General features: G+C 40.6%; 2 non-coding genes across 2 annotated transcripts; one reads left to right on the plus strand and one right to left on the minus strand.

Moving 5' to 3' along the window:
* Nucleotides 1–7,877: 7,877 nt before the first annotated feature.
* On the plus strand, nt 7,878–7,949 carry TRNAH-GUG (transfer RNA histidin (anticodon GUG)). The gene has a single exon. It is a non-coding gene; the product is annotated as a tRNA-His (tRNA).
* A 790-nt stretch (nt 7,950–8,739) lies between these two features.
* TRNAH-GUG (transfer RNA histidin (anticodon GUG)) lies at nt 8,740–8,811 on the minus strand. Its single transcript has one exon. It is a non-coding gene; the product is annotated as a tRNA-His (tRNA).
* Between the last annotated feature and the right edge of the window lie 2,448 nt (nt 8,812–11,259).

The following is an 11,259-nucleotide window of genomic DNA, read 5'->3' on the forward strand; positions in this document are numbered from 1 at the left end:
TGAGAGTCCCATGGACTGCAAGAAGAAGGATTTCTGAAGGAAATCAGCCCTGAGTGCTCCCTGGAAGGACAGATCGTGAAGCTGAGGCTCCAATACTTTGGCCACCTCATGAGAAGAGACTACCTGGAAAAGACCCTGATGTTGGGAAAGATGGAGGGCACAAGGAGAAGGGGAAGACAGAGGACGAGATGGTTGGACGGTGTTCTCGAAGCTACGAACAAGATTTTGACCAAACTGCGGGAGGCAGTGGAAGACAGGAGTGCCTTGCATGCTATGGGGTCACGAGGGGTCGGACACGACTAAATGACTAAACAACAACACAAATTAAATGTGTACTAGTTGTGAGTTGGCTGTAGTTAAGTGGGGTGGAGGAACACAGGCTAGGAAGTGGACCATTGCTTTTCCATTGTTGCAGAACAGCAACAGACCACCCACACCATCAAACGCTGATGCTGTTTGATTGCACCCATTCTTGTCCCCATCTCTCGATGGCTCATGATGAGATGTTCCTGGATTGAGCTTCCCTATTCCTTCCATGTAACTAATTATGCTTGTTGAGCATGAGCACAGGTGTTTGGCAGACCTGCATGTGCTGCTTCTTTTAAAAGTGCTTTAGCATTTCAGAACCTTGAATATCTCTCCTCCCGAGCTTTCCTTTCTAAACGGAACTTCCCTTTCTAATCCTGTTGGTCCTCCTAGCAAATTGCCTTAGATAAACAGAAAGCGAAGGTAAGTTTCAGTTTGCTGCTGACATTCATTTCCTACAGAGATATATGCGCTGTAATTTGCATTGCACAATGGAATGCACAAGATAACACTTGTAAAAATGTAACTGGCAGATTCCTCCTTGTATTGAAGGTCAGGGCTGCTTATTACAGTACAGTGGAACCTCGGTTTATGAACACCTCGGTTTATGAATTTTCGGTTTATGAACACCGTGGACCCATCTGGAACGGATTAATTCATTTTCCATTACTTTCAATGGGAAAGTTCGCTTCGGTTTATGAACGCTTCAGTTTATGAACAGACTTCCGGAACCAATTACACCCATGCTTCAGTTTATGAATGCTTCAGTTTAAGTACTCCGCGGACCCGTCTGGAACGGATTAATCCACTTTCCATTACTTTCAATGGGAAAGTTTGCTTCAGTTTATGAACGCTTCAGTTTAAGTACTCTGGAACGGATTAATCCACTTTCCATTACTTTCAATGGAAAAGTTCGCTTCAGTTTATGAACGCTTCAGTTTATGAACAGACTTCCGGAACCAATTGTGTTCATAAACCGAGGTACCACTGTAGTTCATTATAAAGAGATACTAGAATTCAGGAGCATATCCATTTTTATTTCTTTTTAATTGAAAACAACAAACTGTGGGGTGTTCCTGAGGAAAGAGCTCTACAACACAATTGCTTTTACAGATAGAAGCAAAAGCATGGATGGCAGTAATGATGGATTGAAACAATATGGCCTTGGTGTGATTTGGCGAGGAACAACTAGAAGGAGACAAGGTGTAGAAAGTTCCAAGAAAGTCACTACCGGCATTCAAAACCACAATCACCTAAACCTGACAGCTAAAATTACTGACACAAACAGTGCTGTTGTGTGTGTGTGTGTGTGTGTGTGTGTGTGTGTTGCTGTTCCAGATCTTATTAAAACTGTTTTTCCCCACATCCCCAGGTTATCAGAAAATAAGTGGATGAAAAGAAGAAAAGCACAGGATAATGTCAAAAGGATGGCGATACCATGTAGATGTCCCATTAAAAATCCATTAAGAAATGGGGGGGGGGGGAATGCCGTAACAGGTTCATCAGGAAACACCCAATGTTATCTGCTTGCTTCCACTGGAAATGTTAGAATAGCAAGGTTTGTCATTACCCAGTTATGTAAATTAAGGCACATCTGAAGTTTTGTTCAGATGTTCCAAACTTCTAAAACGCAACTGTTAAACATAAAGAGAACTGAAAGTTTTGGTGCCTCACAATCTAAGAGGAATTTCTGTAAGGGATGTTTTTGGACCCCCCCCCCAGCTAGTATATGGCCTCCTCTCCTATGTCCCACTGTGAGTATTAAAATTATGATTAAACATGCAACCTGCTTCTAAGCCTTTGGGATATGACAGGATACAGAGACCTAGAGCCAAAAAAATTTCTGATTCTGCATGAAGGTTTGTGTCACCATACAAACTCTTAGGCCTTCTTTGAGGTTTCCATCCCCTTGCTTTTCCCTACTGCCTCCTTGTCCCTCTTTCCCCCTAGGACTCTGATTCAAATTCTGATTCCCGTGTCTCCCTGCAGTATTCAAACAATCCTCTCCCTAGACACTTTCTTGACTTTTCCCTATTTGGTTCCTCAGTTTTCCTGACTTGCATCTCTTCAGTTCTATTGCTTTGTTCGTCCACCTTTGGTTCCTGTAAGATTTTTCAAAAAATAAATATTTCACAGCTGCTGTACTGATTTTGAATATCCTACAACTGACCTTTCTCCTTCACCAGGAATATTTTTTAATGCACAGCCTGTGACAGCGCCAACGTTAAGCCAACGACTGGTGGGTGGGTGCTCACAGAAAGGCCACTGGTGCCTCTTCCACAGTAGCATAAAATAATACAAGGTGTGACCGGAAAGTTCGGTGCATGGTCACAGAAATCGGACAGCGAGAAATATTTGAACATACAATTGGCATCGGAAACCCATGAAATGCTCACAATTGTGTACAGAGATGAAGGTGTAACCTGAAAGACAGTGTATGAGTGTTTTAAGCGTTTCCGTGAAGCGCGGAAAACCATCGAAGATGACCCTCGGTCTGGCAGACCGTCAATGAGCAGAACGGCGGCAAATGTTGACAGAGTTTGTGAGTTATTGGTGTGGGATCAGCGTTTGTATGCCCGAATGATGGCAGAAGAATTGCGTATTCCGTGTGAAATCATTACCGAGGTTACTGAGTTGTCCCACCCTCCATATTCTCCCGATCTAGCCCCACTAAATTTCTTTCTTTTTCCAAAACAGAAATCTGCTCTGAAAGGGCAGAGATTTCCCAACATTTCACACGTCCAAGCTGCTGTGATGAGGGAACTGAAAGCAGTATAAAAAGTGGACTTCTCCAGAGGTTTCCAACAGTTCTATGAACGTTGCCAACGGTGCATTGTATCAGAGGGGGCCTACTTTGAAGGCCTGTAAGGCATGCATGTTTGAATATTTCTCGCTGTCCGATTTCTGTGACTGATCTTTTCAGTCACTCCTTGTAATTCCTCAAAGTGAGGGAAACAATGCTGGTTTCATTAAGAAGATTGTGATAATCTTAAAAAAAAAAAACCCCACAACACCACCAGGACAACACATCTAAGATCAAAGAGTAAAGTTTCTGCTGTGAGCCATTGGACTTCCTAATTCTTTGACCATTTTACATGAATGAACAACCTTCAGGCAAGTCTCTTGTGAACTCAGTAGGTTACACTCAACTCTACCTGCCTTAGACTAAGAACCATCAATTTCCATGGCAGATTTTCAAACAATTTTATTAGGCTTTTGATTAGGCCCCTTATGAGTAAGCCCACTTCTCTGTTTGTTATCTCTTCCATCTCCAGATGTTTATTATATTAATGATATTTTTTTCCAGCCACAACACAACGCAAAACCTGGTAATATGGGATAAACATCAACTGAGCACAGCAGTAATAGCTAAACATTCTTACAAAAACAGTTTGCCAGGAGCAGATAGCCATAGGTAAGCTGAGTGGCCATGCGGCTTTATAGTAAACATTTGCAGCCGCAAAACAAAGACACTGTCACAGGCAGGAATCATCTCTCTGTAGGCCTCACACTTCTTGAGTTTTAATCATGGAATGGAAGCACCACTGCAAATCTGGCGGAGAGTCAAGTTTTTATAGGCAGGATTTTGTTGTGCCGTACATGAGTAATAATGTGATACAGCTGGCAGGCAGCATGTTGCGGCTGATAGTACAAAGGAAGAAGATTCTGAGAAGGCAACAAAGAAGATGATTTTGGAAACCCATCTATCACATCCCGGAGGTTTTCAAAGCAAGGAGAAGAAGCCACGGTTGAGCCTCATTCCACAATAACTTCACAACAGAGACTGAAATTTAGAGCCGTGGTAATAACAAGACATTTTGCTAATGCCCCCTCCCCTCAGAAGGTCATTCTGTGCCATGTTATGCTAATTTGAAATTGATAAAACTATACCTAAGAAAGACTGAGTTGTGTTTTTTGTATGCACTAACCCTTTATTTTGGGGAAAAAATTGATGTGTTAGTGTTATCTCTTCTTTTGCAAACTAAACCTAGATCTTTAATCTTTTTTCCTCTTTCCCAGACCATGACTTTGAGAACAGCAGAGGCAGCTGGGAGGAAAGTTCTGTTTTGTTTTGTTTTAAATAATTTTAAAAGTTGTGTGTCTTTGTTTCTTAATTTAATCCTTTTGCATTGTCCTGTATGATTTGTGGTATTTTATGTATTGTGATTTGCTGCTATTCTTATCGATTTCAGATGAGTAATTCTTTATTGTAATTGATAAGTGTAAACTGTATAATTATTACTTGCTAATGTTTAATTATAGTGTTTACTATTGTATTCTAATGCATCATTGCATATTGCTTTATTTGGTTATGAGTTGTTTATTTTAAAGTTATTGTCAGGGCCGTCTTAAGTATATTTGGCGCCCTGGCACCATGGTGCGACGGGTCCCTCCGGCGCCCCCGCCCTGCTCCGTTTCCCAGCGCGGCGGGTGGGCGGAGCTGCGCGGGCAGGCGCCCGGGCACCCTGCGCCACCCAGCCTAGCCGTAGGGCCAGCCCTGGTTATTGTGACTTTTTTTATATAGGATCTGATTGATACTATTAATGTTTGATGTTTTATTATTTAATTTTGTGTGTGTTGGAAGCCGGCCACAAGGGACTTCTTCTTACCTTGCCTTAGCTTCCTCCAGATTTGACACCTTGATCCACCATGTCCTATTTCAGGGATGTCCAACAGGTCAATCGTGATCACTGCCAGGTTTTTTTTTAGTGGGAGTAGATTGCAGTCTCTTGGACGTTGGACATCCCTGTCCTGTTTTATTAAGCATCACTGAATAATTCTCTATTTACCTTCTTACCAATCAACTGCTGCCTTTATGCAGACTATTGTCAACAGAGAAATCAGCACAAATGCTGTGAATAGCTTCAGCAGCACTCAAATGTGATTTCAATACCGCGCAGAAATTGTACGGTATTGCATTATGAGTTGCCAAACAAAGCCTAGGCTTGCTTGATCCACTTACCCTATGATGTTTCAAGGTACGATTGACTCAGATGCAAGATGATTTACTGATATTCATTCAAAACAGATGGTTGTGATTGTAGCCATCTATGGATATGAATCAGATCTACGCATAAAAAACACAGGGATTTCCAGCCAAGGTAGAATGACTGCTTGCTTTGATCCCACAAGCCTGTTGTTGAAGGATGTGCCATCTCTAATCCAGCTCTGAGTTGGATTAATTTTCAGAAATAAAAAATACAGCTTCCAGGTCATGAACAAACCAGGCTATTTATTTGTTGGCATTTTTATACCTAGCAGACTGATGTACAAAGAAGCGAGTTGCATGAGAATTGGCATTCAAAGAGAATCTCTGTATTCCCAGTTGCACTCCCCATAAAATGGTGGGAGCAGGACAGACTTTCAAATAAGGATGTGAAAATCACGTTTTCTAGATTTTCACAGACTTACCTTGCCTGAGATTTCAAGTTAGTTTGGATTTAATGAGGGTATATTAAACAATAACTGTTGTGTTATATACCGCTATCCTCTAGCTGTTTGTCCAAATAGCGCACTCTCTCGGCTAGATCACCCTTAACATTGCTACTGAATCAAAAGGCAAAACTCGTGTCGCCTATTTTTAGAGCCAATCCCTTCAACATTGCACAGAAGAATAAGATCTGGAAATCACATTTTTTTTAAACTCATAAAAAAAATGAAACAACCCTAGAAGCCTGCAACCAAAGAACTGTCTGGTTAGTCCACAACATTATGTGAAATTTAGCACCCAACTTCTCCCAGTCACCCTTTTCAGCCCTATTAGAGCAATATCACAATCCTGCAATAAAGACACCAGAAGAGGTAGCTTTTCCTGCTAGGACCTCGCCTCTAGACCAAAAGTGGGGAAACTTTTTCATGTTAAAGGCCACCAGAAAAAAACCCAACTATGAGACCCATTATCAACTGGGGGACTGATGGAAGTTTTTTCTGGGGGGTTATTTACATGTCGGACACACATAGAACAGGTTGGCTGTCAACTGGCCAAATCTACACTAAGTGATTGATTCATTTATGATGATCTCTCTGCTTTCAGTTTATTTATTTCTGAACCTCACGTTGTACAATAAAGACAATCTTCCTGCCCCCACCAGGGTTTATGCTTCTGATGAAGTCAGCATTTCTTTATGTAGACAAATGTCACGTATAGTCCTTAAGGCAGGCATCCCCAAACTTCGGCCCTCCAGATGTTTTGGACTACAATTCCCATCATCCCTGACCACTGGTCGTTAGCTAGGGATCATGGGAGTTGTAGGCCAAAACATCTGGAGGGCCGCAGTTTGGGGATGCCTGCCTTAAGGTATTACTTGTGCTATTATCAATGAATTCTCCCCAAGTCTGTCACTTTTGGCTGGTCCTTGGTAGCCAGCAGAAATCTGTCCTCCCCAGCTTGCAAAAGCAGAGCTTTGTCCCTGAGGTCAGCGGAAGATACTTGGACAATACTAAGAAATATCTCAAAGCTTCTTAAGTGTCTTCAAGTCTCAGCATGACATATGGGTCTGCCTTGGACAGACTCCACCTGGAATAATGTGTCCAGTTCTGGGCACCACGTTTTAAGAAGCATGTTGAGAAGCTGGAAATTGTGCAGGGGTGGGCGACCAAGATGATCAAGGGTCTGGAAACCAAGTCATATGAGGAACGGTTGAGGGAGCTGGGTATGCTTAGCCTGGAAAAGAGGACACTGAGAGGAGATATGATAGCCATCTTCCAATATCTCAAGGGCTGTCACATGGAAGATGGAGCAAGCTTATTTTATAGTGCTCTGTAAGCCAGGACTTGAACCAATGGCTTCATGTCGCAAGAAAGGAGATTCCGACTAAACATCAGGAAGAATTTCCTGACAATAAGCGCTGTCTCGCTGTCTCGGTCTCACTCAGGAGGTGGTGGACTCTCCTTCCTTGGAGATTTCTAAGCAGAGGTTGGATGGCCATCTGCCGTGGATGTTTTAACTGAGATTCCTGCATTGCAGGGGGTTTGATTAGATTACCCTTGGGGTCCCTTGCAACTCTACAATTCTATGATTCTTACCCTTGCTCTCATCTCAACTTGGGAGGAAATAAAGAGCTTTCCAAGATTTGATGGTGCTGAGCTTTTCTCTTTGCAGAGGATAAAAAGCAGCTCACCCGTGGTGAGTGCATTTGTGTGCATTTCATCTTTAAAAAATAAAAAAGTCCTGACTTTCCCAGCTAAGAAATGAGAAAATAAGTTGTTTCAGCACCGCACGCTTTAATCATCCACTTTATAAACATCGTTTGCAAAGGAGATGGAAACCTAACAAACAGAAAATAATGCATTTCCAAAATACAGTATATTCCATCTTGGAAGCAAAGGTTATTTGACCGTCATTATGAAGATGGCGGTGCAATGAACAATGCTGGGAACCCTGTACCAACAATTATAACAAAATCAAAAGCTCACTCACACAAGCCTTGTTTTTTGATTGTTTTTGTTTCATAGAAGTGCTTTGGGATTTATGAGCCTTCCTAGCCAACAGACGCTAGGTGGCAATATTCTCACAGCTCTTTAAAGGAAAATACCAACCAAGTTCCTTGCAGCAACTTCTCCAGTAGCTTGCCGTGATCGTATAGTGGTTAGTACTCTGCGTTGTGGCCGCAGCAACCTCGGTTCGAATCCGAGTCACGGCAGGAGGGAAGAAACTTTATTTGCTCTTAAAAATAAATAAATTAATTAATACACTGCCAGCATCAATAAGTTCCATACAACAAGCCCATATATGTGTGTAGGGCTAGTTTCTGATGCACTGCATTCTGGAAATAGCACAAAATTAATGTCTTCTGTGTTTTGCATGCCAGATTGGAAGCACTAGAGATGCAGAAAAGCCCACAGATTTTTGCATGGAAGGCATATCCCAACAAACCTCTAAACTCTTGTATTAGAACAATTTTTTTTTAATGCACACACAAGTAAACTCCCTAATTCTTCCAGATTTCAAGAGCTCCTGAAAGTATAATGTCAGTTCGTATGTATTCACCTATTCTATCTCATTAAACTGGTGTGCGTTATTTAAAACTATGTCTTTATTTTATTTGTTCAAAGATTGGGGTGGGGGAATTAAAATATACACAGACATGGAGGAGGATTAAAATATACAGACAATAAACATGAATATAGTCATCTGAGTTAAAAGATTGGATTCTAAAGTGATATTATATGGATGGGGTATAAATAATTTATTATTATTATTATTATTATTTAGTATAAAGCTAAATATTGATAGTGCCAAAGTCTCCATCAATGAATAGCGATTAGATCAAAAGCATGCCTGGAATGAAACTCCTGTATTCAACATTATAAAAGTATCAGTCCTCATGCTAAAGCGATTGCTTATAATTGTTTTAAAAGAGCAGCCTTTGAGCGATACAGTATTGCAAAGCACTTTGTTTTAGGCTTTTAAAAAATATGCACATTCCTTTCTGCCGTGACTCGGATTCGAACCGAGGTTGCTGCGGCCACAACGCAGAGTACTAACCACTATACGATCACGGCAAGCTATGCAGGAACTGAAAGTCGCGTTGCTTTTCTTCCCTTCTAAACTAGATGATGACATCCGTACAAATAGCACCACCTACTGGCTAATATACAGATTTAAGAGTCGTCTCGTTGCACCTTGAAAGAAATACAACTCGCTCCCCAGTGAAAACAACTGAAAACCATCCGGACTTTTCAAATACAATTTTCACATGTTCCTTTTTTTGTGTGCATAGACCAATGAAGCCATATTCTATTTGCTCCGCCAGACAGAAACTTCTTAGAAAGGATTTTCTTTTCTGCAGCAAAGATAGAAGAGTGATCCAAGTTTGCCCCTTCCATTTGAAAGAATGCAGGGTTTGTGCAATAAAAAGAATTGCCCATTGTATTTTTTAAGCACATACAAACATGGAGTGAATTATAGAAGGAAGAGCTCCTTCCCCCTGAGTGGCATTATAAAAATAAAATAAAATGGAGACAAAACTCTTTCAGCTTTGTGGTTTTAGAATAGCCAAATCACAAGGAATAAAATGACTTGATCCTTGGGGAGACAGGGGTTTGGTTAAATAACATGGTTCCTTTTAATTTAAAATTTGTTTTGCAACACTCTTTTATTAATAGCATAGCATAACCATATTGCAGAATTAATTTATAAAATAATAATATAGCACCGTACTAAAAATCTCCATGCCGTGCTCTCAGACGTCAACAGACCCTTTCAGGTCACAATCCAAAAAGCAACGTTTTTCAACATAAAAGGGGAGCAAATGAAAAAAATAATAAAAAAGATACAGGTTTGGTAGAACACATGGGAGCAATGAAGGAAGCACCCCTAGGTTTTACTTTTAGCCTTCCTTTGTTTCTCGCATGTAACCCTGGAAAGGAAATGACACAGCATTCCTTGAAGGACAACCTCAGCAGTTTCCACCACCCAAAACATTGTTGTGTGTTCCCTGTACCTGAAGAGACAACACAACTGGGTTCGGTTTCCTAGGGATGATGGAACACTTGAGATTTGTGGTGCCTCAATAATATTTGATTTATAAACGGACAAGCAGAATGTACTGAGAAGGTTCCTATCGCTTATCCCACACACTGAAGAGGCATATGCTTCAGCAGGAAGTCAAATCAAAAACCATTTCTGCTTCTTTAGCTCCATATTGTTGATCTTCCAACTGTTTCTCTCTCCCTTTCCCACTGCCTAGAGCAGGCATGTTCAAAGTCCATTTTGGGGGCATTTCAGGGGCCAAATTTGGCCTGCCGGTTGGTTTAATCCGGCCCCTATGGCAGTTAATTTCCTGGGGTAAAATCCTAAAAAAAAGCTCAACAACTTTGGGGTAAAATCGTAAAAAAAGGTTCAACCTCAAAAACTTCAAAGGTCAACAACTTTGGTCGGCCCTTTGTTCACTTTTGAAAGATATGGTATAAAGATGATAAGAATATGAGAATACATAGTCAAAAGATTTTAAAATTAAGGTAAAACAAAATTAGCAGAAGAGGTGAATAACTAAAGAACGAGAAGAGGAGGTTCAGGGAAGTCATGGGAGGGGGGAGATTTGGATTTATACATTTTTTTCTTGTGTTGATGACGACTTTATTGAATATAAAATTGTAAAACTCAATAAAAACTTATTTTTTAAAAAGAAAGATCAAGTGATCATCTCAGACTAACAGGACCTAGCCACCAGCACGCGTTTAAACCATCCTAAATTAATATGAAAGGACATGGAAAAGAAAACTGCCACGCTCCCTTGTTGATACATAGCAACATTTTGCATTATCTAAAACTGGAAAAGCACGTCATCGTTATCCATAGATAACGATGCACCCTTTCATTATGTTACACAAGCCTCAGGAATTATAGCAATCATGGTTTTTCTTTTATAAGTTCTGATAGCAATGTGTCAGTATCCCTAATAAGAATTCTAGATATGTTTCAAGGGAGAAAATGGGCCCTTGTAGAATAAAGAATTATGCAGAGTAGATGTCAAATGGTGCCAGGAAACATGCTAAATATCTCACAAAGATTCCAACAGAGACAATTCTTGGTATAACAAAATGGATTTGCACTCATTAGGCAACTGTAATGAAATGAAACCATACCATTTTATTAAAACAAACTATACCCTTCAATTTTCTTTAGTGTAGCATCAATCACGCGAGAGCATCAAACAATGGCAGAGCAATTAAGGCTATTTTGATAACTGCTATATCTTGAGATCACAGCTGAAGGTATAAATTTTGCAGTTGGAGTTTGCAGCGCAGTCAGGCGCATTTCACCCCAGCTAATTACAGCCCACAGTTAAATATGTTGTACAAGCAGGGTTGTCAGTCATAATACATCACAGAGACAATATTTGGAGGTATCATACAACAGGGATGAGGCTGAGCTCCTCCACAGATTGTGCATGCTCCAATTTGGCATATTCACCGTTTTGGCATGTAAAGCAGTATATAAATTTAAAA

Source organism: Zootoca vivipara, chromosome 16, assembly GCF_963506605.1.
Source record: "Zootoca vivipara chromosome 16, rZooViv1.1, whole genome shotgun sequence".
NCBI lineage: Eukaryota > Metazoa > Chordata > Lepidosauria > Squamata > Lacertidae > Zootoca > Zootoca vivipara.